Here is a 5,404-nt window from a genome sequence, read left to right as displayed (position 1 = left end):
TGTGTGTGTGTGTGTGTGTGTGTGTGTGTGTGTGTGTGTGTGTGTGTGTGTGTGTGTGTGTGTGTGTGTGTGTGTGTGTGTGTGTGTGTGTGTGTGTGTGTGTGTGTGTGTGACTGAGTAAGTGGGAGAGAGTGTGTGCAGCTGAGCTGGGTGTGAGGGTGTGTGCGCCTTCTAAGTGTGTGTGTGTGTGTGTGTGTGTGTGTGTGTGTGTGTGTGTGTGTGTGTGTGTGTGTGTGTGTGTGTGTGTGTGTGTGTGTGTGTGTGTGTGTGTGTGTGTGTGTGTGTGTGCGTGTGTGCGTGCGTGTGTGTGTGTGTGTCTGTGTGTGTGTGTGAGCGAGTGTGTATTTGTGATTGTGTGCGTAAGAGAAAGTACTATAGCATATGTGTATGTGTTACAGTGTGCATGTGAGTGAGTGAGAGACTGTATTTGGTTGTCTGTGTATGGGTGTGCAAGAAAGAGAGAGATGGTGTGTGTCTATGTCTGTGTGTGTTTGTGTGTGTGTGTTTGGACGCCATGGGAAGAGTTCCTGGTGACAGACGGTAGATGAACATAATTGCACGGGGGGCTACCTGCAGCTGAGGCCTGCTGACTGTATGCATGTGTGTGTGTGTATGTGTGTGTGTGTGTGTGTGTGTGTGTGTGTGTGTGTGTGTGTGTGTGTGTGTGTGTGTGTGTGTGTGTGTGTGTGTGTGTGTGTGTGTGTGTGTGTGTGTGTGTGTGTGTGTGTGTGTGTGTGTGTGTGTGTGTGTGTGTGTGTGTGTGTGTGTGTGTGTGTGCGTGTGTGTGTGTATATGTCTGTGTGTGTATGTGTGTATGGTTGTCTGTGCGTGCATGTGTGTGTGTCTGTATGTGTGTATGTGTATGTGTGTGTATGTGTGTCTGTGTGTGTATGTGTCTGTGTGTGTATGTGTTTCTGTGTGTGTATGTGTCCGTGTGTGTTTGTATGTGTGCGTGTGTCTGTGTGTGTGTGTCTGTGTGCATGGTGTTTCATTTCATTATCTATGTGTGTGTGTGCGTGTGTGTGTGTGTGTGTGTGTCTGTGTGTGTGCATGGTGTTTCATTTCATCCTCTGTGTGTGTGTTTCTATTTCATTCTCTGTGTGTGTGTGTGTGTGTGTGTGTGTATGTGTGTGTGCGTGTGCGTGTGCGTGTGTGTGTGTGTGTGCGTGTGCGTGTGTGTGTGTGTGTGTGTGTGTGTGTGTGTGTGTGTGTGTGTGTGTGTGTGTGTGTGTGGACAGATGGGGAGACATGTCTTGGAGTTACGATTAATGACCCAGTACCCCAAACACGCTGTGTATTTGTGCTTCCATAAAGATAAAGGCACCTCAGTGGGGACAAACACACACACACGCACACTAATACACACCGCTCCATAAAGAATCAGCTTGATAGTCGATTACAACTTAATTAGACTGTAATTGAACAAGACCATTGTGTCCCGCCGTGAGTTATGATAAAGTGCACCGCGGCAATACTGTGGAGGACCAAAACATCCCTTTCAACACGTCCCTGCAGCCTACGAGTCACACTCTCGGACAAGGTCATTCAAGGTCACGCATTAAAGGGATAGTTCTGATTTTTGGACGTCGTTGATCGGTCGATTGGTTGACAAGCCGCGCTGCTCCCCATACTGACTTGTTAGCCACTAGTCAATGTAGAGTCAGTGCGGTCAAGCACTTGTCTGGACAAGCTGGGGGGCGACAGTGGCTCAGGAGGTAGAGCAGTCATCTGGTAATCCGGAGGTTCCTGGTTCGATTCCCACTCCTCCCGGGTAGCGTGTCGAAGTGTCTTTGAGCGAGACACTTAACCCCTAATTGCTCCCGATGAGCAGGTTGGCACATTGCATTGTTGCCTCTGCCGTCGGTGTGTGAATGGGTAAAATGTGAGGAACAAATTGTAAAGCGCTTTGGATAAAAGTGCTACAGTATATGAATGCAGCCATTTACCATTTACAAGCTGACTCCACAGTGAAACACAAAGTGGATTTGCATTGTCTTCAGTCGGCTTGTACAGACAGGAGCCTGACCCCATAGACTTTGTATCGGTTTGTGGCCACAGCTAGTACGGGAGACAGCATGGATGATCAACATGGTAAATGGACAGCATTCATGTAGCACCTTTTATTGAGTCGTCCGACTTCCCAATGCCTCACATTCACCCGTTCGCTCACACATTCACACACCGACGGCGGAATGCCAACCTGCTCGTCAAGAGCAATTAAGGGTTAAGTGTTTTGCTCAAGGACACTTCAACATGAAGTCGGGAGGAGCCAGAATTGAACAGGGAACCTTCAGATTACCAGGTGACCGCTCTACGTACTGAGACACTATCACCCCACAACATCATGTTAACACTTTCAGCGCCACGCTTAGTCCCCATCTCTACCGCTAGATGGCCAGCTTAAAATAGTCGTTTCCACTGTGTTTCACTGTTTGCAGAGCTGTGTGTGTGTGTTCTATATTATAGCTGTGGAGACAATGGTGTGGCTCATTTGAAAGACACTACTTGTAGTGCAACATGGCATTTTTTTTTGTTTCTACACACTGTAGTTTGTAATTTATTACACGCTAAACATCGTGCATTTCCAAGATAATCCAGTATTTTTTGTGCAATAAGCCTGAATCGTTCTGGTTGATTCCCTCGACCCCCAAATACTCCCAAATCAAAGGTATATAACATGTACATAATGTACCTTCACAAAATCATCAAGGTGGGGGTCGTTTTAACTCAAACCTGTGCTTGTGTTTGCCGAGCATGTTTTACGTCCGGTGAGAACACGTTTCAGATTTGGTAAAATAGACATAGAATATATACCTTACCTTAGCCAGAAGGTATTCCAAAAAGAATAATGCCAAGCCCCACCCAACCCCACCCCACCTACCCAACCTCCTCCAATGTACAGTTTCTATGTCAAATATATGTCAGTATTCCAATGTACAGTGTGTCCCCCCCCTACCCAACCCCCCCCCCCCCCCCCCCCCACCTCCAATGTACAGCCCCACCCCACCTACCCAACCTCCTCCAATGCACAGTTTCTATGTCAAATGTATATACACTCTTTTTCTGGATTTTTTTAGTATCACAAACAGTACTGTATTTGCAAATCTGGTATGTCATAAATGTATAGATGTAGCAGTACTGTCTATCTGTATGTCGTGTGTATCATATGATGAATTGAAAATGGGGGACCCTGATTGAAACAAGACGAAAGTCTTTCTCAGGTCTGCATCCTCTTAACAATTGTATGTATTGAGTTGTACTGTACTGTACCCATTCTGCAATCTGTTAATAAACTTTTCAATCAATCAATCAAACCAAGTGATCGCATCGACATCGCGATTACCAGTGTAGTCTATACACGTTTCGATGGTAAAATACGTTTTGGCAACGGAATTTAGAGGCAATCAATGTGAATCTCTGTACAAGCAGGAGGAGGAGCCCCTAACAAAAACAATTTAAAGGAAGACGACAAGACGTGTATCCACGGCAATGCAATTCCAGTTCAGACACAGACAATACTGCCACCTGGTGATATTCGATCGGCATTGCAATTCCAATGCATACAAACGACCCAGGGACGGCTAGAATGACCCGGAAGATGATTTAGAACAGGGATCAGAGGAAAAAGTGATAAAGAAAAAGTGATATTACGTGATTGGCGCAGAGAGTGTTAAGGGAACACGCCAACATTTGTGGAAATTAGCTTACCGTCTTCTCCAGCGAGAGACAAGAAGATAGATACCAGTTTCCTCTCTGTGCGTTCAGTAGAAAGCGATCTGGCTGCATGTTAGCCTAGCTTAGCACATGAATGGAAGCGGACATGGCCGGTTAGCCTTCGGTAGAGGTGTTAGTTGGACAATGTCTAGGAACGTGCAGCCAGAGAGCTTTCTACTGAACACACAGAGAGGAAACTGGTATCTAACTAGCTTCACACATCCCCATTCATATATATATGTCAAAGCTATGGAGAAGAAATTACAATAACTAATACAGTACTTGCGATCTGTTTCTTTATGATGGACAACATTGCAGCTTTATTCGTGGTGTCTTGTAAGCCCATCTGGGCACCTCAACGCATGCCGCTGCAATCAAAATAAATCAAATCCATCGTGATTCATGTATATTGTCTGGCTTTCTGTTTACTATACGCTTTCCAGGACCCGAAATAAAGAGATTAACCATGATTTCTTGACTGGGGTCCGAGGCTTATGAAAGCATTCTTATGGTGTTTGTTATGTGTGGGCATGTGGCATGCAGGGATCCACAGTAAGGCCTGGTAAGGAAGTGGGATTAGTTTGATGGTGAACAAATAAACAAACTAAGCACACAGAACATATGTGTTTGTTGTGGTCCACATTTCCCTGTTTTGCATGTGTTTGGTTACTTTCTTCCACAAAAGGGGAGACTCAAATGTTGTTGTGTGTATAAAGAGTCCTACAGTCCTGTAGACATGTTGGTGCAAGCATGGAGTCAACAGAGAATACACAAAAAAAATCATTAAACGTAGGTAAAACAAAATGTATCATTTTTGGTTATCAGAAAATTAGTCAAGTACATATCATGATCAATGATGTTGAGATAGAAAGAGTGGATTAACCTTGTTGTCTTGGTATGGTATTATATCAACGACTCTGTTGGAAACCACATATAAAACATGTCAAATCAAAAATGTCTAAATCGATTTTAATATTTCACAAAGCCAAAGATATTCTGAATCAAAATGAACTGTATATATTGTACTGTTCTTTTGTAGTTCCGTACTGTTCTCTTGTAGTTCCGTACTGTTCTCTTGTCGTCCGTACTGTTCTCGTATAGTTCCATACTCGTCTCTTGTAGTTCCATACTCTTCTCTTGTAGTTCCACTCTTCTCTTGTAGTTCCGTACTATTCCATTGTAGTTCCATACTCTTCTCTTGTAGTTCTGTATTGTTCTCTTGTAGTTCCATACTGTTCCCCTGTAGTTCCATATCCTTCTCTTGTAGTTCCATACATTCTTATGGTTCTTAGGGTTCCAAATGGGTAAACATAAAATTATGTTGATTTTCCATGGTTTTTCAATGTTCTGTATACGCACTTTGTACGCATGGGTGTTTTAACCCAGGCTGTTTTAACTGTTTAAAACATATACAAATGTTAAACATTTGACAGATTATTAGTTTTGATTGTTTTAGGGTGATATTGAGGTGACTATTACATGCAAATTTATAAACCACTCACAGTTCACATGGGGGAGGGGAGATGATATTTCCTGTGGGGAGGGGGGGGGGGGTGCACTTCACAAGAACTCTGATATTTCCAGCAGCATGAGGGCGGGGCCATAATGGTTCCTACGAGGACATTGGTAGTTTACGCAACATAGGGGAGGAGCAACGCTTGCATAGGGGCCTTCTAACCCATGTGTGTGG

This window comes from Notolepis coatsorum, assembly GCF_963971535.1.
Source record: "Notolepis coatsorum genome assembly, chromosome: 1".
NCBI lineage: Eukaryota > Metazoa > Chordata > Actinopteri > Aulopiformes > Paralepididae > Notolepis > Notolepis coatsorum.
This window is presented reverse-complemented; position numbering follows the sequence as displayed.